This window comes from Acomys russatus, chromosome 5 (genome assembly GCF_903995435.1).
Source record: "Acomys russatus chromosome 5, mAcoRus1.1, whole genome shotgun sequence".
NCBI classification, from domain to species: Eukaryota; Metazoa; Chordata; class Mammalia; order Rodentia; family Muridae; genus Acomys; species Acomys russatus.
The window spans coordinates 23,160,691-23,185,943 of NC_067141.1; the positions used below are offsets into that span (position 1 = coordinate 23,160,691).

The window sequence follows — 25,253 nt, forward strand, 5'->3', positions numbered from 1 at the left end:
CTACCAACGGCAATCTTCCTTTAATTTGCTTCTATTAGGCATTCTGTCATAGCAGCAACAAAGTAACCAATACAGAATATTGGTATTAGGAGTGGGGCAGTTTCTGTAGTCCACAAGCCTTTGGGATTGGCTTTGGGGGAAATGTGAACTTGAGGTTGTGAGCAACTAAAGCAGTAAGAAGAACTTAGTGGGCAACTCTAGTGGCAGTCCTGAAGACGTGAACGTCCATACTAATCTGGACACTGAAGACTTTGCATGTGGTTTCACAGAGCAAGGACTCTACCAGGAATTGAGCTAATGACAATTCGTGTTACATTTTGACACAGGCTGTGGCTGTATTCTGTCTGTGTCCTGAATACTTGAGTGAGGATGAATAATAGACTAAAAAAAAAAAAAAAAAAAAAGACTAAATAATAATAGAGTAAAAATAGTAGACTAAGTTGTCTAGCAGAGGAAAATTTAAGACTGCATAGTCGGTATTGCTTGCTGCGCTTACTAAGATTTATAGTGAAAGAAGGTGAGAAGTAGGGCAGAAAGGTATGAAGTTATGTGGCTTCCAATGAAAGGAACATGGATAAATTTATGGTTGCAGATAAGGCAGCTACAGACAAATCAACGTTAATTACTGAAGAAATTAATGCAATAAAAAATAAGCCAGCACTCTGCACTTGAATAATAGGAAAGGTAGATTGAAAGCAAGACCACACCCATCAACGGCTACAACTTATAATATGTAAGTTTGTTTGAAAGAGGATGCTTGAATGGAAAAGTGGCCATAAGGGATTCCTGCTTATTTTACTTTATTTTGGCTTTTTTTTTGTTTGTTTGTTTTTCGAGACAGAGTTTGTCTTGTGTAGCCTTGGCTGCCCTGGACTTGCTCTGTAGACCAGGCTGGCTTCGAACTCACAGCAACCCACCTGCCTCTGCTCCTGCTTATTTTAACTACCTTGGAAGTGTCTCCCCGGGATCACACTGCACAGATGCACAGAGGTCATGGCAGGTTTGGCTCAAGGATATCAAGCTACATGTTGAGCAGGCAGCAGAAAGCTGGCAGTTGTGATCTCATAGTGCTGATTTTGCAGACATGCCAAATGAAAAAAATTACAGGTCATGATGTTTGCCCCAAGGTTAAGAAAGCCACCAGGTATGTGCGGCAGGGTTGGGTTTTCAGCAAGGAGGACCTCAGAGGCTGTTATGTGAAGCTGGGAAACAGGAGCCTCCCTTGCTTTAGAGACTTCAGGAGGTTAGAGGTACCTGAACCATGGAGCATCTACCAAGGAAAGCTGCAAGTCAGGCATGGAGTCGGGCAAAGTGAGAGGAGCTGGGAAAGCAGAACCACCCAAGGCTTTTGGACCCCACATGACTTCATCATTGGCCCTGGAGGCCAGACACGGGCCTACCTGGGCTGGTGTTTTTCACTCTGAACTTCTGTCTTGCTTCTCTTCAATTTCTCCTGGATGCACCCCTGTCCCTCCCCTTGGAACTCAAATGTTTACTCTGCACCATTGTGTATTGGAAGCAATGTATGAGAAATACTGATCCTTGCTTTATCATGAGAACACTCTCATTTTATAATTTAAGAGCACTGAAGACTTAAAGCTGGAACAGTTTCATTTTGCATCATTGCAAAGTTGGGCACCAGCCTAGAATGCCAGGCACACACAGCCCTTCGTACCTTTTCTACTAATCAGGAAAGTATAATCATATGTATCGTTTAAAGCTTATTTGCGCTCTTGACATTTACATCTGTCTTTTTCTCACCAAAAACCACACACAGGTTCATCTCTGTTTTGCCTCTGTTGCAGGATATTTGGTCACACTGTGCAAACTGAGACTATGTTGTTTACTGGGGAAACATGTTTCTAGTTGTGATGTGGCTCAGCCCTAGCACACACCTTTAAGCCAAGAGCTTTCTGTAAACAGCATTAAATAAAGTTAACCCTACGTCAAGAGGTAGAGCAAGCAACCAGTTGACAGAAAGTGAACATGGGGGAAAAAAAACCATAGAGAGTGAGAGGAAGTCCGGAGGACAGATAAAGAGACCCACAGGAAGTAAATGGGAGGGACATTCAGTTTGAGGTTGTTTGTTTGTTTGTTTGTTTGTTTAAGACTGTGGTGAAGGAGAAGGAGCCTTTTCCTTCTGGGATGTTGGCTGAGTAGGGAGGTCAGGTGAGTGCTTCCTTTGCCTCTCTGAGCTAGGAAGCTTTCATCCTTGCATCTGGCTCCTGATTGGTAAAGTCAAACCTTTGAGATTTTTGTATTTAAAACAACATAAATCATGCTGATTTTAAAGTTTATCAGATGCGTGATCTTGTAATCATGGTTGGCTATTAGTACTTTTATACTCCAAACCTCTAGTCCTTGGGGCAGAAGTAGCTAAGTAGCAGGCAGTGGTAAGAGTCCAGCGTTTTCTGTTCATTTGAAACCGATCTGCGAGAAATTATTTCTTTTTTTCTTTTTAACTTTTTATTGGTGTTTTTGTAAGTTTCATACTATGCACCTCAATCCCACTCACCTCCTTGGCCCTTCATATCCACCCTCCCTCCTTGCCACCTGCCCCACAAAAGAAAAGAAAAAACAAACAATAAACGAAACAAAACAAAGCATTAAAAAAAAAAAACCCTCATAATGGAAGCAGTAGTGCAAATGTTCATTGCGATGAGTCATAGATCTGGTTGGAGAGGACCCTGGCTTCCGCTATCCTATCAATGCGGCATCCTTACCAAGGCTTTTTCCTCCAGTATCCTCTTGTTGCCCTATGTCCTGGAGTTAGCGTTGGATCATCAGGGTCGGCCCGTTCACATGCTCCGGCAGCTCACAGATGAGGTAGATGTTGCGATGGTCCAGTTCAAAGCCCCCAATCTGAGCCTGGATGGTAGCTTTCTTGCACCCACACCACCAGGGTGAGCTAGCCAGTACTGCCCAATGCTGTAGCAGGCAAGGGGCAGAGCCATCTCTCTTGCTGTCGTGCCCTCTGGGCCAGCTCACCCCCACTCACGCCACCAGAGCCAGCTCTACTGTGCTTCCCAGGGAAGGCACATGGCCCACTCTCCTGAGTGCTGCAGCCAGTGAAGGGCAGGGACAGCTCTCCCAATCTCATGAACCCTAGGCCAACTCTCCTGACTGCTGGAGGTGGTGAGGGCTGCATAGGTACGGTAGGGCATCTCTCCTGAGCCCACACCACTTTATAGCAAACCCTCAGGGCTGGCTCACCTGCACCCCTGCCGGCAGGGCCAGTTCTGCTGTGCTGCCCAGGTGACATGTCGGGCCTGCTCTCCCAGTGCTGCAGCCAGTGAGGGGGGAGGGCAGCTCTCCAGAGTGCTGCAGCCAGTGAGGAGCAGGCTCAGCTCTGTACATCCCATGCAGAGCTTATAGTCCTTGGCGGTTGCCCAGACCAGGAGCAGCTGAATGGTCTTTAGTTGTAATATGAGCCACAGACATTAACACAGACCCCTGCTGCCCCATGGCCTTGGACTCAGACATGGCCCTTGCAGCAGCATGGGCTGGGACTTTACCATGGCCTCAGGTGGTGGAGCAGGTTGCTTCCAACAGGATAGTCTTCCTCACCCTCTTGTCTCCAGTCCCACCTCTCTTCAGAATACTCAAACTGGTCCACTTCTTTTCTCCCATCTGTCCACCACATACTGGCACATCACAGTGGTCTCTGGGTTGTCCTCTGCCCACCCATGCCATGTGGCCTGGTGGTGGCTGGGCCTCTGGTTGTCTATATCCTGTCCATGCTGTGTGGCAGTGGGCTGGCCTCAGGGCGTCTTCCACTCATCCATGTCTTGTGGTGTGGAGGTAGGTGCGTCTCTGGAAGTGCTGACAGGCTTCTGGGTGTCCTTTGCACACCTACACCATATAATGTCACGATATTATTTCTAACAGTATGTAGCTTATTTTTTATTTAAAAATCTTATTTTACAGGGATTCACAGTTAAGAAATTGCCTTGAATATCAAAGGAGATGTTAGACTTTGAAGAGTAACACCGAGAGACTTTAGAAACTTAATTGATTATACTTTGTGAGATGACCATGGATGAGCCTCGGAGGCTAGAGGTGGAATGCTGTGGCCTAACGGTGAAATGTCCCTCCACAGACACATGTTTGGGGACATTTGGTCCCCAGCTGTTGGACTGTTTAGGGAGGCTGTAGAACCTGTGAGATTTAGGGACTAGCTGGAGGGAGTAGGTTTCTGGGAGGCAGGTCTTGAGATTTATAACTCGGTCCTTTTTTCTCTCCGCTTGCTGATTACAGAGGAGAGGCAACCAACCCCATCACACCCCCTAAAACAGCTGAAAGCTACTCCTGTTCTCATTCCTTGATACCATGACAGACTGCATCCCCTGAAATGCTGGCTAGGGAAACCCTTCTACTGTTAAGTTGCTGCTATGGGGTATTTCATCACAGTAATAAGAAAGGTGGCTAATCGAAGTGGTAAATTACATCTAATGTGTTTTGGTTTTAGTTACATGTGGGCTATGTGCACATGAGTGTAGGTGGCTTTGGAGGCCAGACGAGGATGTCAGACCCCCTTTGGAACTGGAGTTGCAGATGGTTGGGCGCTGCCTGACATGAGTGATGAGAACCAAACTCAGGTCCTCTACAAGAGTGGTACCTGCTCTTAACTGCTGGGCCATATTAGCTTTTGTGTGTATTAGCCACAGTCTGTGTGTGTGTGTGTGTGTGTGTGTGTGTGTTTAAAAAAACAAAAGTCAGCTGGGCGTGGTGGCGCACGCCTTTAATCCCAGCACTCGGGAGGCAGAGGCAGGTGGATTGCTGTGAGTTCAAGGCCAGCCTGTTCTACAGAGCGAGTCCAGGACAGCCAAGGCTACACAGAGAGACTCTGTCTTGAAAAACAAAAAACAAACAAACAAAAAGTTACAGAAAGTTAAAGGATAATATAGATTTTTTTTTTCACTGCAAGGAAGAAGAGAGTAGATCTGTCCAAAGCACTGGAGAAAATTTGTCAACTTAGGCATTTAGCTCAAATGAAATATCTACCAAAAGTGCAAGTTGAAGGAGGATGTTTCTCACTCAAACAGAGCAAATTCACCACTTGCAGACCCACACCACACACATCTTTTCTTATTTAATTAATTTATTCAGATTACAAAAAGCCAGATTGAGTAAATCAGCTAGGAGAGGAGTTTGAGCCAGAACAGCTGATTTGAACCAGCCAGCCAGAGCACAGTAGAAAGAAAAGGTGATCTTATTAAGCAGGACATCTCAGAGGCTGAAAGCACTCTAGGCCTAGCTTAGATTTTTTACAGAGGCTAGAAGCTTCCAGGAGTAAGTCTAGGCTAGCAGATAAAGACAATAATCCTCTGAGACCATTTAAACAGGAGAATAAAAATTCCTTTTACAGTATGTCATTAAGGATATAGGTTTTGAGGGTTTATAGCCTTACCTCACTTCCAGTTCAACCTCTGCTTCGTGTGTGTGTGTGTGTGTGTGTGTGTGTGTGTGTGTGTGTGTGTGTGTTATGTGTGTAAGAATATGATCAAAATATATTTAAATTTAATTTTTTAAACAAAAATATAGTAAAAAGGAAAAAAATCTGCCTGCTTCTTGCCCTTAAAAAAATTAAAGCACTCAACAATGTGTTAGAAAAAAAAAAATAAAGATTCCAAGTCAAAATCACTGTTTCCTTAAGGAACTTAGAAGAAGAAGAAGAAAGGCAAATTAAATTCAATAATCCAATAGAAATGGACAAACTAGAGACACAGGGCCAGAGAAGAGCCACGAAACAGAAAGAAATAAGAAACCAAACACTCTTTGAGAAGGTAAGTAAAATTAACAAAAGCCAGACTGATCAAGGAAAAAAGAAAAAAGAAAACTCAGTAGCTATCAATAGCAGGAATGAATGACAACTGAATATCAGAGCCTATGGATAGTAAACACACATCTAACTTTGTGTCATTAATGCACCAGGTTAGCTGGGATAGATATATTCCTTGAAAGACAAAAACTAGCAAAATTTACATTAAAAGAAATGGATAAATAAAATAGTCCCATATCTACTCAGTAAATTAATTTTGTGGGCATGCTGGTCAGGTGGTTTGGTTTTGTTTTTACCAACTTGACACAAGATAGAGTCACCTGGGAAAGGGGAACTTCAAGTGAGAAAACATCTCCATCAGACTGGCCTGTTGGCAAGTTTATGGGACATTTTCTTTCCTTTTTCCTCCCTCCCTCTCTCTCTCACTCAGTTTCTTTTTTGTTTGTTTGTTTTTGTTTTTGTTTTTTAAACAGGGCCTCTCTGTGTTGCTCTAGATGTCTCAGAACTCATTATGAAGCGCAGCCTGGCCTTGAACTTGAGAGCTACCTGCCTCTGCTCCCAAGTGCTAGAAATAAAAATGTGCTCCACCGCAGCTAGCTATAGGGCATTTATTTAATTAGTGATTGATGTGGGAGGGCCCAGCCCTCTGTGTGAGGTGCCAAGTGTGAGGAGCATGTGTCTGGGCTGTAGAAGAAAGCAATTGGAAACAGCCCTTCAAAAAGATTAGTAGCACCAATAATTACCTAGTCCCAGATACTAATAGCACCAAACTTTATATATCCTATGTCTTAGTTAATTTTCTGTCACCATATAATAAAATAGCTTGATAAATGTAACTTCAAGAAGAAAGTGTTTATTTAGGCCCACAGTTCAAAGTTCATCAGGCTAGGGAAGACATGAAAGCATGCTGGGAAGGCATAGTGCAGGGGCAGGAGGCTAGTTGGTAACACTGCATCCACAGTCAAAAAGGTAAAGTGAACAGGAAGTGAGGTTGGGGCATAAAGTCTCAAGGTCCATCTTCAGCAATCTACTAACTCCAGCAAGCCTTCTTTTCCTGAAGGTTTTATACCTTTCCCAAATAGCACTACCAGATGGGGGCCAAATATTCAACACATGTGAGCTTATGGGGGATATTTTACACTCAAACCACTTTGTTTACTCAATGTCTTTATTTAAAACCCAACCTTTGGGGCTGGAGAGATGGCTCAGTGATTGAGGTCCTGAGTTCAACTCCTGGCAACCACATGATGGTTCACACCATCTGTACTGAGTTCTGATGCCCTCTTCTGGCATGTAGGTGTACATGCAGGTGAAACACTGTATACAAAACAAACAAACAAACAAACAAACAAATCTTTGGCTGGGGAGTGGTGGCGCATGCCTTTAATCCCAACACTTGGGAGGCAGAGGCAGCCAGTATCTGTGAGTCTAAGTCCAGTCTGGTCTACAGAATGAGTTCCAGGACAGCCAAGGTTACACAAAGAAACCCTATCTCGAAAAACAAAAAAACAAAAAACAAACAAACAGGCCACAAAAAGGCCAACCCTTTGCCTAGGACAATCAACTATGACAAGAATTTCAAGGTCAAGTGAAACAAAGCCATAGTCTTCATAAAGAAGCCTGCATAGCAGGCAGATCTCTGTGATTTTGAGGACACTCTGGTCTACAAAGTGAGTCTAGGTCAGCCAGGACTACGAGAGAAATTCTGTCTCAGGAAAAAAAAAAAAAAAAAAAAAAGCTCAAAGGGCATTATATAGAAAACATAGAAAAAGAATAGTTCTACCTCAAGACCCAGCTATACCACTCCTGGGCATATACCCGAAAGATGCTCCACCATACAACAAAGACATTTCCTCAACTTTGTTTATAGGAGCTTTATTAGTAATAGCTAGAATTTGCAAACAACCTAGATGTCCCACAACCAAAGAATGGATAAAGAAATTGTGTTGCATTTGCACAATGGAATACTACTCAGTTACTGAAAACAAGGAAATCTTGAAATTTGCAGGCAAGTGGATGGGCTGGAAATGATCATCCTGAGTGAGGTAACCCAGACCCAGAAAGACACGCATGGTATATACTCACTTATAAGCAGATATTAACCATATAATACAGGATACCCACACTACAATACACACACCTAAGAAGCTAAATAACAAGGAAGACCCTAGGGAGGATGCATAATTCTTACTCAGAAGGTCAAATAGAATAGACAGCAGAAGTAGTTGAAGAGCAGGAACAGGACAAGAGACTACCATGGAGGTCCTTTGAAAGACTCCACCCAACGGGACATCAAAGCAGATGCTGAGACTCACAGCCAAATTTTGGGGTGGAGCTCAGGGAGTCTTATGGAAGAGTTGGGGGATAGAAGGACATGGAGGGGACATGAGCTCCACAAAGAGATCAGTGGAGCCAACAAATCCGAGTGGTGGTGGTGGTGGTGGTGGTGGTGATGATGGTGGTGGTGGTGGTGATGGTGGTGATGGTGGTGGTGGTGATGATGGTGGTGGTGGTGGTGGTGGTGATGGTGGTGATGGTGGTGGTGGTGATGATGGTGGTGGGGTGGTGGTGGTGATGGTGGTGATGGTGGTGGTGGTGATGATGGTGGTGATGGTGGTGGTGATGATGGTGGTGGTGGTGGTGGTGATAGTGGTGGTGGTGATGGTGGTGGTGGTGATGGTGGTGATGGTGGTGGTCGTGGTGGTGGTGGTGGTGGTGGTGGTGGTGGTGATGGTAGTGCTGCAGAGACTGATGCACTAACCAAGGACCATGCACGGTGAGGACCTAGAGCCTCTTCTCAGATGTAGTCAATAGGCAGCACTGTCTCCTTGTGGGTCCCACAATTTGGGGAGTAGGGACTACCTCTCACATGGATTCTGGCGCCCACTTATTGATCACTTCCCCCTGGCAGAGCAGCTTTACCAGGCCACAGAGGAAGAGGTTACAAGCAGTCTAGATGAACATGAGACTTGATAGGCTGAGGTCAGATGATAGGGGAGGAGGGCTCCCCCTTTCTGAGGACAAGGGGAGGGGGGAGGGAGAAAGGGTGGGACTGGGAGATGACAAGGGAAGGGGCTTACAATCAGGATATAAAGTGAGCAAGTTAAAAAATAAATACATAAAATAAGTAAATAAATAAATAAATAAAATAAGAAAATGTACTGGCCTGCATATGTCAAGAAACCAGCATGGGCCTCTTTTTGCCACTATCCACCCTTCCTACTTGGCTAAAAGTTAGTATGTTCAACTCCTCTGTTTCTTTTTTACTTTGTATTGTAAAAAATTCCAATTATCCACAAAATAAAATAGTATATCTACCACACAGCTTTTTAAAAAAGGAAAAGAAAGCAGGCTGAGTGAAGCACACAGAGTGAGCCAGCGAGCAGCACGCCTCCATGACCTCTCCTCCAGTCCCTGCTTGCAGCTTCCTACCTTGGGTTCTGACCTGACTTCTCTTCATGGTGGACTGTAAACTGTTAAATGAAATAAACCCTTTCCTCCCCAAGTTGCTTTTGGTCATGGTGTTTATCACAGCAACAGAAAACCAACGAGGACAGTGGGTAAAGCCTCTGAGAAAAGAGAACTCCGGGTCTGTGTGGTCATGCCAGTGCATTTTACTAAATATTTAAGGGAAAAATAAAGCCAACCCATACAAGCTTATCCAGAAAACCTTGAGAAGGACGTGACCTTCCCCACTTCCTTAATAAAGCCAGCATGGCTCAGCTGCCAGAACCAGATAAACTACAGTCTTTTGCTCCTCACAGATGTAGACGCAAGAATTCTCAAAGAAAACTTAGCCAATCCAAACCAACCTATACAGCAAGGTTTGTCCTTGGAATGCAAAGGCAGTTTAACATTTCAAAATGGATTTGACTGGGCCTGGAGAGACAGCTCAGTAGCTGAGAGCACTGGCTGCTCTTACAGAGGACCAGGGGTTGGTTCCCAGCACCGACGTGGTGGCTCATCACCATCTGTAATTCCAGTTTCAGGGGATCCAACCCTTCTTCTGGCCTCCAAGGGGACTGCACATACATAGTGTACATATATACATGCAAACAAAACACTCATCAACATGAAATAAAATAATTTTTAAAGAATGAAAAAGAGAACTTGATTTCTAGAAACTTCCAGGTCTGTTGTACTGTAGATGGCATCTTCTCCAGGTTCTCTCCTTCTAGATGTTTCCATCACCTTCCAGGACTTCTTTCTCTGGTTGTTTGAGTGTATCTTTCAAAGGGTTGGTATAGTGGCTCTTTCTAAAGCAGGTATTTGTAGCATGCCTTTGCTACCGTAAGTGTGCCTGAACTTATTTTTATCCTATCCGCATTTAAATCACAGTTACAGCCTATAAAACTCAATGACTAGGATGGGGAGGTTTCCTAGAAAGTAAAGCTCTTGTGCAAGCATGAGGAGCTGAGTTTGATGCTGGTGCCCATGTGAAAGCCAGCTATGGTGCTGTGCAGCTGCAATCCCAGGGCTGGGGAGGCCAAAACAGGAGGAGCTCTGGGGCTTGCTGGCCAGCCAGCCTAGCATGCCGGGTCAACTCCAAGTTCATTGAGAGGCCTCATTTCAAAACAATGAAAAGGAAAACCATCAAAGAAAAACCCCTGTCCTTCACATGCACATGGGTGTCATGGTATGCATGCACCTCTCAACACACACACACACACACACACACACACACACACACACACACACTGTCCAAAGTATCTTCTGTCTCAAGTTTGTGTTAACATGTCACCATTTGTCCTCTGTATTGCCAATAAAAGCCAACTAGCCAACTCTGAGCAATAACAGACTAGGATAGGAAATCCTGTTCCAGTGAGGCGAGGAGAAAGAGAAGGAAGGACAGGATGGAGTCACGAGGAGAAGGCTGGGAAATATCAGGAGAAATGAACTGGGCCTACGAGATGATTTAAAAACAAATATAATGTGGGAAATCTGAATGGGAGGAAACTATACTAGCATGGAGGTTTAGGATTGCGCAGCACTGTGCTCCAGGCTAATTAAATAGCTCCAGTCTTTCTGTGTGTTATTTGGGTATAAAGCTGGTTAAGGAGTAACCATATATTTCACTAAAATGATCATTCAGTATTGAATATTAATAATCATTCAACAAAAGGTATTTCCCTTCAGAGCAATAGGACTTACTTTTCTTACATCTCACAGTGTGTGAGTGTGAGTTCTCACATCTAGCATGAGTGTTGTATGCGTGTTGTGGGAGTGTGTGTTTGTGTGTGTGTGTGTGTGTGTGTGTGTGTGTGTGTGTGTGTTGAGAGGTGCACGCACACCACGACACCCATGTGGAGATTAGAGGACACCTTGCAGGAGTTGGTTCTCTCCTCCCATCACATGGGTCCCAGGGATGAAACTCGTGTTGTCATGTTCGGCAACAAGCACCATTACCCACTGAGCCTCCTCATTGGCTCCCGGCGTTGTTCTCAAGCTGTGGGGTGAATTTCAGAAACTGTGACACTGTAGCACTCTAACATGTGCGTCCTCTCTTGTCCTCCCAAGGGTGCTTTCCTGAGCTGCCTGAATTCTGAGGTGTCTGATTTCTCTAGGTATCTCTTCCCTGCCAGTTTCCCTCTTCCTTCCGTGAGCCCTTGAACCTGGCCTGCCTTTCTCTCCCATGCCCCATGCCCAGCTCCCAACCTACATTCCTCCTGAGCTTCTAGAACGGTGTTCTCAACCTGTGGGTCACGACCCCCAAAGGGTACATATCAGGTTACAATTCATACCAGTAGCAAACTTGCAGTTATGAAGTAGGATAATGGAAGTTTTGAGTTCTTTTAAAACTATTTATTTATTTATTTGTTTGTTTTATTTTTGAGACAGGGTCTCTCTGTGTAGCCTTGGCTGTCCTGGACTCGCTTTGTAGGCCAGGATGGCTTCAAACTCACAGCGGTCCGCCTGCCTCTGCCTCCCGAGTGCTGGGATTAATTGTGCCACTCACGCCCACCTAAAAACTCAGTTACGTTATGAAAACATATCTTTGTTTTAATCCCAAGGGTGGGATTTTAGTTTGTCCACAGCTGAAAACTGCCTCATGCAGGGGCGTGGTCTTTGCCAGGTGGAGTTAGCTGAATTCTGAGGACTCTGAGGAGTATAAAGCATTCGGGAGGCAGAGGCAGGTAGGTGTCTGTGTTCGAGGCCAGCCTGGTCTACAGAGTAAGTTCCAGGACAGCCAAGGCTACACAAAGAAACCCTGTCTCAAACAAAACAAAACGAAAAAAAAAAAAAAAAAAAACAGCCTAAAGGGAAACAGCCCAGGCGGTTTGGAGGAGACTGACCAAGGATTGCCTGCTGCATTTCCTGCGGACAACTGAGATTGGTATTGCCCCCAAAATAACCTGACATCCCCCACCAGCTAGAAAAAGTAAAGAGGTTTACATCCCCTGTTTTCCTCTTTCTAACTTTCTTTCTCTCCTACCTAGGGTTGAGGGGTTGGAAGGGTGGTAAAAAGGTTTAAGAACCCTAAATAGCCAGGCAGTGGTGGCGCACTCCTTTAATCTCAGCACTCGGGAGGCAGAGGCAGGTAGATCCTTGTGAGTTCGAGGCCAGCCTGGTCTACAATGCGAGTCCAGGATAGCCAAGGCTACACAGAGAAACCCTGTCTCGAAAAACCAAAACCAACCAACCAAACAAACAAAAACAAAAATCAAACAAACAAAAAAACCACCCTACATAAAGTAGGTTTGTGAAAAATCTAAGGCTACAAAGTAGCAACAAGATAACTTTATGGTTGGGGTCACCACAACATGAAGAACTGTATTAAAGGGTTGCAGCATTAGGAAGGTTGAGAGCCACTGCTCTAGGACCATGCCCTCAGAACCTCCTCCTCACCCATGTCCTCACAGCACCTGCATTGTGTGTCCAACTCATGAGATTGTGAATGGGCCATCTTCTCTATAGCCAGATCCTCTTGGCTTCCTTCACAGTCATTCTAATGCTGCTTTCTATGGCTGCTGCTGGCCTTCCACACTGAGTCTCCACTGGAACCACCACACGGCTTCGTCCCTGTCAATGATGCTACCTCGTCCTGTCTGTGGGTGAGAACGTTGCCCCCTTTCTTACACGGGGAGCTGGGAGCTCAGGTCCTTGGTGAACTTGGAGCACTCTGGTCTCGAGTAAGGACAAGGCAGGACCCAGGTCTTCCTGGCTGGAGTTTTGGACTTGGGGTTCATTTTCCCTCAGGTTCTTTTTCCTTTAGTTATACTCACTGCTTTTCTCCCTTTCTCTTTTCGTCGAAGCTGTCTGAAGGCTGGAGAGCTGAGGACACAGGGAACATGGCTGGAGGCCAAGGCTGAGAAGCCGGCATCTGCTGAGATCAATGATATGGCCAGGGACAACAGCCACAGCATGGTCAGGAGAATTGGCATGCTGGGCATGAGGAGAGCCCCATGTCTTGTCACAGAGACAAATGATGAGCATGACAGGGTAGGGCTTGGAACACTCACCAAGGGACCTGGACAGAATGGAGAACTCAGATTAACTTGTATTTAAAAATAAATCATGTGCATGGGTGGTATGTGTGTGTGTGTGTGTGTGTGTGTGTGTGTGTGTGTGTGTGTGTGTGTGTGTGTGTGTGTGTGTGTGTGTTTGTGTCAGAGGACAACTTTCAGGATTCACTTCTCTTTTCCACTTGTAGGTTCCAGGGGCTGAATTCAGGCCATCAGGTCTAGTAACAGGCCCCTTTAGATGCTGAACCATCTCACTGTCCCCTAAAATGACCATTTTCTGGTAAAAGACAGAGTGATGGCAAGTCTACCACCAGAAACTCCTGAGATAACTATGTCATGTCAGAAAGGAAGTCAGTAAGGTGCCATCACTTGACAAAGGAGCCAGCCTCAAGAGACAGCATCTGCAGGCCACACTGGGGATACTGTCATTAGCATCATGGTAAATGGCAGTAACAGATAGCAACAGTTCGCAGCGGGTCCATTCTTTTTTGTTTTGTTTTGTTTGGGGGTTTGGTTTTTCGAGATAGGGTTTCTCTGTGTAGCCTTGGCTTCCCTGGACTTGTTTCGTAGACCAGGCTGGCCTCAAACTCACAGAAATCTGCCTGCCTCTGTCTGCCTCCGGAGGGCCAGGATTAAAGGTGTGCAGTGCCACCTCCCTGCTCAGTGGGTCCCTTCTAAAGGTAGTTTATTATTCACCTTGTTATGGAGAAGAAAAGGCTGGGACTAGTTCATTTTTGTTTGTTTCGCAGCGGAGTGCCAACTAATAAAGGCACAGGGAGCGATGGGATTAGAAAGCCATCTCTTAGCAATGCCGTAATGATGAAGTCGGTCCAAGTGGATGAAAATATGGTTGTAACGGGGCTGTTAGGTGGCTTTAGCTTCCCACAGTGGGTGAATTTCAAGGGAGAAGGCAGCACCACACTGGAGAAATCTCCCGGATACAACTTTTAACCGGCACTCAGGCTCAGTCGGTCCTGCCTGGGCTTACTTTTTAGAGAGGGACAAAATGAGCAGACCACACGTGCCTGTCCACTTCCAAGACCTGAAAACAGGACGTGATGTCACCCAGGTGGAGCAACAGCCTCTAGGCATCAGAAGCAGGAAGCCAGTGAGGCCTGAAGGAACCAGGGACCTGAGCGGCTCCTGTGAGCAGAGGGCTCCTGAGGTGGGAGATCCCTGGGGGAAAGGGAGGAGGAAGAAGTAGAAGAAGGGAGGAAAAGGAAGGAGGAGGGGGAGAGAAGGGGGAAAAGAAAGGAAGAGGAAGGGAAGGAAAAGGAGAGGAAAAGCAGAGACAAGAAGGGTGGGGGTGGGGGGAGAATGAAAAAAGAAGCAGAGAAGAAAGAAAAGAAGAAAGGATGGCAGAAAGAAAGAAAAAGGAAGGAAGGAAGGAGAGAAGAGAGGAAGACAGAGAAGAAGGAGAGAAAAGAAAGGAAGCAAAGCAGAGAGACAGAGAGGCCCGTGTACTGCAGTCCCAGCAGAAGCCTTTGGGACACTGGCAGAATACTGACACCCCCCCCCCCCCCCCCCCCCGCCAAGTGCGTACGTGGCCTGGAAACTGTCACCACAAAACTACACATATCATAATGGAGGGAGAGTCCTCAGAAGTCTCTCAAGCCCTGATGTCAAACGAGCCTCAACCTTCAGGAGCTCTGCTAACTCCTTGATTCCCAATCAGAGCCCCTTCATAGGAGGAAGGGATAGGCGTTCTGTGGCTCGGGTGTAGCTTTAATCCCTTCAAAAGTTTCTGTGTTAGAGGCCTGGTCTTCAATGTGGCTCTTCCAGAGGTCCAACTAAGACTGGATCTCTGAGGACAATGTTCTTGGGAGGGGTTAAGTTGTCCCCAAGGGTCCCAACTGGTTCCTCAAAAAAAAAAAAAAAAAACTGTTGCAAAAACAACAACAACAAAACAACAAACAACAACAACAAAACTAAAAAACCAAAAAGGAGCTACATCAGGTAAAGTGCTTACCCCACACCCATGTAGACCTGAGTTCTATATCTGATGCTCTCAAGAAAACCAGGCGCAGAGTCTGACGCTTGTAATCTCAGGGCTGGGGAGACAGGTGCAGCCCTGGGGCTTCGCTGGCCAGATGATCCAGCCTTATCTTCAGCTTCTGGGTTGCAGTGAGCCACCCTGTCTCAAAACATAAGGTGGTTGGCTCCTGGGGAATGATAGCGGAGGTTGACCTCTGCCCTCTACATGCACTCGCACAGACACACGAACGTGCGCATACTGGCTCACCCACACACGAAGCAACTCTGACCCCTTTCCACTCTCTTACTTCCTGTCTCACCTACAGCCACTATGACGCCATCATCACAAGGTTGTCTCGAAAGCCAAGCTGATGCAACTGTCATGTCCTTGGACATCTCTTTTCTTCACACTTTCCCCCAGAAGTTTTGATGTAGTGGAGAAAAATGGCCAAGACAGGGTTTGACACTTGTCCTAGATGGAGGTGAACACAAGTGACTATTACCCAGGGGCTCATCTGCATATGACACATCCCTTAATGGGACGTGCCCCATCTCCAGTTTCCTTAACCTGAGCCTGCTTCTAGTGTGTTATGGTTTGGAGGTGATCTGAGTGTACCCCTATATGTTTGTGTTCTGGAGGTGCAGTCCCCAGAGTGGCAGGGTTGAGGTGGCAAGGCCTTGAGGGCAGTGGCTCTGTCACTTCGAGGCACCCACTTCGGCAGCATTAATGCTGGTCTCAAACTCAGGGCTCCTGTGTGTGGTCCTGAAGAAAGGGAGCTTGTTCTGAGTCCCATTGGCTTCCTGTCTCACGGCGGGTGCTCTTCTGCGTACCTGATGCGAGGCGGCCAGGACACACTGGGCACCCAGGAACTGACTGTGAGCAAATAGAAAGCAGCCACTGAAATTCCAGTGGAGAACTGGAGAGCCCTTGGCACTCTGTATCATTTAAACCCACAGGAGCTGATTATATCATGGAAGGAGCAAGAGGAAGAATTGAAAAGGCAGCTGAAGGAAGCCTCCTGTTTCTCCCAGTGGGGCAGTAATCTAAATAAACCCTTTTCTATTATAAAACACCAGCCCTGGGCATTTTGATACAGCATCAGAAAGCGGACCAAGATGAATTGTCTATACTTATGGCTCTCAACCTTCCGAATGCTGTGATCCTTTAGCACACTTCCTACTGTTGTGGTGATCTCCAACTGCAACCTTATTTTGTTGCGACTTCATAACTATAATTTTGCTACTCTTGTGGATTGCAATGTAAATATCTGATGCACAGGATATCTGATACGCGACTTCCAAAGGAGCTGCAGCCCAGAGGCTGAGAACTGCTTAGTCTGTACTCCTTATGTCTCTATTGTACGTATATGACTCTCATACATCGTCCCATTAGGCATTGTAATAAATGTGCCATTATTTTCTACCTGCCATCCAGTCTGCCCTCGCTTTTATTTCATGGACTAAAACAGCTCAGCCTTCAGAGGCCTCATCTGCCCATGTGGTGGTTCCAAGATTAAAGGAGTCAGGTAAAGGAAGCATGGCTGGGGCTGGCTTGTGGGATATGTCCCTTATCCTATCAGGATCCTCTGCCAGGTAACATATGGAGTTTCTAGTTTGTCCTGCTGCAAATTCCTGTGGTGAAGGAGCCAGTATGACTACAGGGCCACTGGTGGGGCTGTGTGGGTGGTGAGGCTTTCTCCAACTGCTGGTCCCTGTCACTGCCTTTGGCCAGTCATCACAATCTACATGCGTGTACACCCACATGCACATCAGGCACAACACAGTGCAAAAAAAAGGGCACTTAAGGGCACACGTGTACACCACCCATTCACATGCATGCACACATGAAAAAGATGTGTGCATAACATACACACACATACACAGAGACATACACATGCAGACAGGTTTTCATACAGCTTTAAATATATGTGCGCCTGGGCACATACTCACAAAAAGCATACACACATCTATAAATGCCTTGCACATGTACATGCACACACATATCCCCAGCAGCATTTGCACATCTGTGCACACGAGCATGCAGGCATGGATATATAAATGAACATGTGTACACACACATGCCAACACAGTCTTTCTTTCTTTCTTTCTTTCTTTCTTTTTTTTTTTTTTTTTTTTGTTTTTTCAAGGACAGGGTTTCTCTGTGCTAGCCTTGGCTGTCCTGGACTCACTTTGCAGACCAGGCTGGCCTTGAACTCACAGCGATCCGCCTGCGTCTGCCTCCCAAGTGCTGGGATTAAAGGCATGTGGCACCACGCCCAGCGCCAACCCAGTCATTAGTATTTGGTTGGTTGTGGCTTTTCCTCCCTCCATTTAAATGGATTTACAGCACTGATTGAGGGATGGAAACACAGTCTGGGCAAGGCTACCATACTGGCCACCAGTGTCAGTAAGATGCTCATACCACCTGCTATGCGAATAGATTAGAGGAGAGAGGGATGGATGAGTAAGAATGGAAGGAGACTGCTGTGGGAAGGTAAGCAGAAGTAACGGCCTGCAGAGGCATGGGAGAGGGGTGGAGCACAGAATCTTCTAGACACTGGCCAGGGGAGACACCTACTACAGACACATGGTATAGGATCGCTCTCCTAAGACGCCCCTGAGGACCTCAGATCTACAAGGACAGAAAACAAAGTGAGACGATGGCACCTGGGGAGGGGCAGAGAGTCCGTGTTTCACTGTTGGGAAGACGGGAGTCAGATGATGAGCTGTCGTTTAGACACAGCCAACATGGACAGTTTGGCTATGTGTACCTTACCACAGTGTCTGCACGCTTGGCTTTCTGCTGTAGTCACAGCTGAGGTGGAAAAGGATGAGGAAAGGAAATGGAGAAGAGCAGGCAGAAGACCGGGGATGGCCACATACTAGTAACCAGAGCTGGGGACAGATGCCACCCAGGCCCTTCATAAGTAGGAGCCAGGGGCCAGCTGGAATCCCAGTGGGTGAGAAGTGGGAAACAGGCGGTCCTCTATGGGGCGGGGCTCCCAGGAGTCTGGATTAACCTGTGACAGACATTTTCATAGCACTGACCTATGAATAGCATGAGAGGAAGCCAGGCCCAAGTCTTCAGGGAGAAGCTCTAGGTAGATAGGCAGAGACAAATGTGAGGCACAAAGAAGACCTTCGCCACTTTCCCACTACGTGGCTGCCACGCTCAGTTCAGTGGAGCGGACGACATGCTGATCCCCCTTCCCCCTGGCATCCAGAGAGAACTTCCCTTTGAAAACAAACAAAAAGTCATTGCATCTTATTAACATGGGACCTGATTTGTTCTGAGCAAACACACTTCTGTGATTTGCAGTAACTCACCAGACCATCACCATTATCTGATGTTAGAATGTTCCTAGCACACCAGACCCCATCTCCCTACCACCCTTAGCACCCTTCATTCCCTCCCCAGCATCAGGAAGCCACTTTCTGTCTCTAAGGATCTGACTGTTTTGAGCTTCTTATACAAATGAAAACCTTGGGTGAAACTTCTGAATGAAACAAAGTAAAGTTCCACTTTCACCTAACAGACAGCTGGGGATTGCACAGGCAGATGTACAGCCCCACCCCCACAGAGAGGGGCGGTCCCGTGTCCATCACTGCTAGCGGATCCATTCCCCTTCTAGCTGAGCTGCAGCCGGAAGAGCAAATCCTGAGCGAGAAAATTAGCAGTTAGGAACTCACGAATACTAGGTGCAGGGGTCTGGAGGAGGGGAAGGAAGAATCGTCCCGTCACATTTGCTCACAGCATAGGGAAGGGTCCCATAACCATCATAGGCTCGGGGTTGCAACCGGTCACATGGCCTGGCTGGTATTTATAACCATCTTCCTGCGTGTCTCTCTGCTTCAGCGAGTGCTTCAGCTGATTGTGGCCCTTTGCCTGGTGGGTGACCTAAGCCTCCATTCCTGAAGGATCTAGGCCCTCGGCAGTCCTGCCTGGATTGAGCAGTAGGGTCTTTCCACTGTTGTTAATCATGCAACCAGAGCTGCAGGGTATCAACTACGTTCTAGACATTCTATTATGACACCACAGCCTGTTTCTCCTGGCCAGGGCACTTGCACCAGCCTGTAACCAATCACCTCCTTTGTAGCCTGGTGACTCTCTCACAAGAGAATCTCAAAGTGGACTGGCGGTCACCTCAACCTCCAGGGTACTAGGAGTCAGTGTAGTGCCTATGGTGGAGGTCTTGACCAAGGGTCCCTAGAGTCTTGGGAACAGGAAGACAAATGTTACTGTAGAAGACCGGGATATAACTTGGTAGCAGGGTGCTTGCCTTGTGTGTGTAAAAGCCCTTGGCTCAATCTGCCAGTCACTGGTAGATTTTCACTGGTGAATAAGAAATCATTGATGTGTTAACCTATGTTTCCAGGACCATGAGCAGTGGCTCCAGGTAAGCAGCTGCATAGATGGGCTCAGGGGACACTGTCCCAGCTCCTTGGAGGACAGAAAATGAACCAGTTTTCTGTCCTCAGGCCAGGGAGATGGGGAATGCTAAGGACAGTGATTCTCTAAGCTAAGTCGCTATTCAGGAGGAAACCATGAGATACACAGCAGGCAGTCAAGAATACTATGGAGTTCAGGACCTTTCTGGACCAGGGAGGCCAGCTCACATTCCAGTATTCCTCAGTGTCAATGACAGCAGAGGGGTCTCTCATGACGGCAGTGCGCCAACATCACTCAGCAGTGAGTGCCAAGCAGGGAACTTAGCAGAAGAACCTCAAACACATGATCTCCAGGCCTCGTACCTTTCTCAAACCCTTTCGGCAGTGACAGGGATATCTGAAGAAAAGGTTGGCTGGTGGCCACTGACTAGGTCCTCTCATCTACCATGGTGTCCCTTCATCCCAGGGGTTTATTTCTGTGGCCAACATCCATACAGGACATAAGTTTCTCTATATCCCGGGCTGCGCACTGTGGGAGAGGGCTAACCCTTTCCTCTAACCTCCTGCTACCACCCTTTTATGATTACTGTTTTCTCTTCAAATGCTTTCCTTCTAATTCTCTGATCATCATGTCCCATTGGCCACCAAATGGTGGAGCCTGTAACCCTGATCTCTCTCTCCTTCCAGGTCAAGTAGAGCAACCAGGGTGGCTGTTCCAAGTCCTGCCTACTTGGGTGACAGGGTAATAGGAAATTACACATGAAGTACAGGTGCTGCCAGGAGGAAGCAGGAAAGAAACAGGAAGAAGCCACAAGCATCATGGGAACTCTTCATGAAAGTCACTGGAGCTTTGAGGTATGTAATGGTCAGTCTTGATCACCAACCTAAAAGGATTTGCAATCACCATGGAAACAACCCCTAGGGCATACCTGTAAGAGATCGGCTAGATTAGGTTAATTGACTCCTCACCCTGAATATGGGCAGTACCATCCTGTGAGCTGAGGTACTGGAACACATAACAAGCAAACAAGCTGAGCACCAGAGTCCATCTCGCTCTGCTTCCTCATTGTGAATGCACTGTTGTTGGAGCTGCCTCTTCTTGCTGCTGCCACAGTACCTTCCTCACCTTGATGGATCCAACCCTCAGACGCTGAGCCACACTAAAACCTTCCTTCCTTCCTTAAGTTGCTTTTGTCAAATAATTTGTATGGGGGAATGAGTACAATAACTGACAAAGGGTTATTAGTTATCAGATCCACCCTGCATCTACAAAATGGTGAAACACACCCACTTCCCCAACCCCATCACATCCCGGGTCACTCAATGGCTCCTTTATATAATGGACAGTTCAGGTTATGTGGTCAGTTGGTGTAACATGGCTACACAGTCTGTGGAGCCTGGAGGCAATCTAAGATCTGAAGAAGTATCCACAGAGGATAGCAGGGCTCAGTGCCATGGACCAAGTGTGGGGACTGTGTAATCCCTGCAGGAGCCTGAACAACCCCCACAGAACTCCCTACCTCCCACAAGCACCTTGCACATCATAGCTCTGCTGCTCAGAAACACTGATGCAGCTAAGAAGGTTGCACAGTAACCTGGGCCTGTTGCAGAGCATCTTGTTTGGGCCTCACTGAAAAGTGACATTCCTATGGGTCACTTGATATCACGAATCTGCTAACTGTAAAATCCAAAGAGAGCCACTAGGCGCCATGCTGTATTTCTCGCCCACCCTCTCTCCCTCCCTCTCTCTGGTTTTTTGAGACAGGGCTTCTCTGTGTAGCCTTGGCTGTGCTGGACTTGCTTTGTAGACCAGGCTTGCTTTGTAAACCAGGCTAGCCTCGAACTCACAAAGAACTGCCTGCCTCTGCCTCCCTGAGTCCTGGGAGTACAGGCATGCGCCACCACACCCAGATCCATGCTATATCTTACCCCATAGGAAGGACAATGTGTAGATCTCCACTTGACCCAATCCACTGCACACTAGTAATATCATCAAGGCAGAAGCATCTCCCAAGTCATGTGGGATTTGATCACCTGACCTTCAAACACACTTGTGGCCAAGTCATCTTTAGATATCATGACGGTCAGCTTTAAACCTCAACTTGACACATCTAGAGTTGTCACCTTGGAAGAAAGTCTCCGTGAGGGCTTTGCCTACTTTGGATTGGCCTGTGGGCATGTCTATGAGGGACTGTCTTAATTAAGTTAATTGTGGGAAGACCCAGCCCACCCTGGGCAGCACCATTCCCTATAGCAGGGGCTTCTGAACTGTATGGTAGTAGAGACATACAGCTGGGCACAGGCAAGCAAGCAAGCCAGCCAGCAAGCATGCATGCATTCATCTTTCTCTGCTCTTGAATGTGGATGTGATGTGACCAGCTGTCAAACTTCCTGCTTTGACTTCCACACAAGGATGGACTGTGACCTGGAATTGTCAGCTGAAATGAACCCTTTCCTCCTCCTTTTTGTCAGGCTACTCAATCACAGGCACATAAATAAAACTAGGACAGATGCCTACAGCTTCCTGCTCAGATGGCCCAGTAAACACAGCTGTGTCTATGGAACACTGGAACAGCATGATGCCCATAGGGGGAGAAGTCAATCTAGATCCCCAGGCCTCAGCCTGACGTGGGAACACCTCATAATGGTGTGTTCCTTGCTATTTGAAAACAGCAGGTTGCTGGTGAGTTTTATTAAGATGTATCAAGAAACTCAAATGTGCTCGCCAGATCAATAGCCAAGAGATTGTACTTTATTAAAATCGAAAACTTCTGTTGTATTTAGTCACTTCACCTGTGGCTGTGACAAAATACCTGACAGAAGCCACTGGAGGAAGGAACGATTGGTTTGGGCACCCAGTCCACGATGGCAGTGGGCGCAACAACACGAGATGGCCTGCTCCTATCTCTGTGGATCAGGAAGCAGAGACAGGTTAAAAAGTGAGGCCATGCTATGACACTGTATGTCCACCCGACAGTGTCCTACTTCTTCTAGTGAGGTCCTACCTCCTAAAGTTTCTGCATCCCCAAACAATACCCCAATGCCTGAGGGAGGCATTTCACATCCAAACCACACATCTGTTTTGCAGAAATGCTGCTAAAAGAATAAAAGAACTAGGTGTGATAATGTACACCTGTGATCCTGGGACTTGGGAGATGGTGACAGGAAAAATCCAGGGTAGTGAATTCAAGGCCATCCTGGCATATATGAGACCTGATTCACAGAGAGAGCATCAGGATTGGGGTGCGTGGGGGGGGGGGAACTAGAGAGATGCCTCAGCCACTAGAAGGACTTAGCTGGGTGGTGGTGGTGCTCACCTTTAATCCCAGCACTAGGGAGGCAGAGGCAGGAGAATCTCTGAATTTGTGGCCAGCCTGGTCTACAAAGCAAGTCCATGACATCCCAGGCTACACAGAGAAACCCTGTCTTGAAAAACAAACACACAAACAAAAAAGAGGACTTGCTGTACAATGAGTTCAGATCCCAGCATCTACATAGTAGCCTGGGAATTCTGTGTGGACCTGTGACCCCAGCTCTGAGGGGCTCAGAGGCAAGGGGACCACTGAGACTTAATTGTTTCCAATCTAGCTGAGAAAACAGAAACCCCAGGTTCAGGAAGAAACCCTGCTTCAAAGGAACAGGTGAAGAGAGATATAAAAGGACACCTAATGGCCTCTTCTGGCTCTGTATGTATGCACAGATGTGTGTACACACACATATAAGTGTGCATACACTCACAGAGACATACACACAAATAAATATTTTTAAAAGAAGAGGAGGAAGGGAAGGATGATAAAAAGATAAGCCATGGACTGAGAAAAAAAAATCCTTGCAAAAAAACTTTTCAAAGATTTATTTGTGTCAGGCGTGGTGGCACACGCCTTTAATCGCAGTACTCAGGGAGGCGGAGGCATGCAGATTCGCTGTGAATTCAAGGTCATCCTGGTCTACAGCCAATGCTATGTAGAGAAACCCTGTCTCAAAAACAAAACAAAACAAAAAGCAAACCGAACCAAACAAAAAAAGATTCACTTTCGTGTATGAGTATTTTCTGTGCATTTATATATGTGTGCTGTGTGCATGCCTGGTGCCTATGGAGGTCCGAAGAGGGCATCGTGTCCCCTGGAGTTGGAGTTACTCACAGCTGTCAGCCACCAGATGGGTGCTGGGAACTGAAGCTGGGCCCCTCTGTAAGAGCAGTAAGTGTTCTTAACCACTGATCCACCTGTCCAGTGCCATCAAAACATTTGAGATGATAAAGGACCCCTATCCCAGATGTCCAAAGAACTCTTAACCATAAAATAATAAAACAATTCATGTAAAAGACGTAGACGCCTCACCGAAGGAGACCTGTGGGTGTTAGACAAGCAGATTCCCAGCATCTCACAGAATCGGAGACCTGCAGTTCAAACACCACTGCTCATGGGAACGGCCAAAGTCAGGAACACCGACAACACCCGATACTGTGGGGACCGGCAGCCACCCGGCATCGCATCACTGCTGGTGGAAACCGCAACATGTCAGTGCTGTGATGGAAGTGTGAAATCCTCATCCCCACCGCTGGCTCCTGGGTTGAGCACTTGGACCCTAGTGGGCGGTGCTATTCTTGAAGGCGGGGACTATGGAAAGTGAGGTTTAGCCTAAGGAAGAAAATGTAGCCTGAGCTACAGTGAGCTCTACGCATGAACTAATTCACCGTTCTCTGCGCCTAACTGTGCATATGATGCGACGGATTGCTTTAAGTTCCCACCACTCTGAGTTCCGCACAAGAACAGACTGCAACCTGGAATTGAGAGCCGAATAAACCTTCCCCGACCCCTCCCCGACCCCCTTGACTTACTTTTGCTGGAATATTCTATCACAGCTATAGGAAAGGAAACCAGGGCACTGCTGTATTAGAACACTTTTTCATGAGGCAAGGGAATGGCTTAGTTGGGAAAGTGCTTACTGCGCAAGCTGGAGAACTCTGAGTTTGAGCCTCAGTGCCCATGTAAAAAGCCAGGCTCTGAGGTGGAGCGGAGAGGATCCCTGGGGCTCACTGGCCAGCCAGCCTAGCCAGTCAGCGAGCTCCAGTTTCACAGATAGGAGAGCCCCTATCCGAAAATAAGTAAGGTGGAGAACAGTGGCCTCTGGCCTCCACACGCGTGTGCACACACAGGTATACACACAGAAACCCAGGTACCTACACACACATACACACAAACACACACACACACACACACACACAGAGAGAGAGAGAGAGAGAGAAAGAGAGAGAGAGAGAGAGAGAGAGAGAGAGAGTGTGTCCAACAGTCTGGTGTGTTTTTATTTGTTCCAGCAATCCCAACACTTGGACCAGCAGCTACTATCAGTAATAGCTGAAGTAACCCACTACCCTGAGGTTACCCATCATGCTGAAGTTACCCACCTCCCTGAGGGTTAGAAAACGAACATGAGGCTCCAAGAGTAGCTATGCCTTTTATTCCAGTGCTGGGCCTGGGACTGGGAAATGGCCACAGGATGGTCTTGAGGACTCTCTGGACACGAACAGGTCCAAACTGAAGTTCTGTAGGTCACCTGACCCAGCCAGTCCCCTCTGCAACCATTAGACACTGAAACGCAATGAGTACGAAGAAATGGTCCAGAAACACCCCCAAAATCTAACT

The 25,253-nt window shown here is 46.9% G+C and overlaps 1 long non-coding RNA gene across 3 annotated transcripts in view; it reads right to left on the minus strand.

Annotated features, from left to right (window-relative positions):
• Positions 1–3,459: 3,459 nt before the first annotated feature.
• Positions 3,460–25,253, minus strand: part of LOC127189118 (uncharacterized) — a 64,063-nt gene continuing 42,269 nt past the window's right edge. Inside the window, exon 4 of one of the 3 annotated variants that reach the window (XR_007830634.1) lies at positions 3,460–3,852. This is a non-coding gene — a long non-coding RNA (uncharacterized LOC127189118). Of the gene's footprint in view, positions 3,853–22,424; positions 22,516–25,253 lie in introns of those variants that run through there. The other 2 variants (XR_007830633.1, XR_007830635.1) reach the window with 2 other exon arrangements.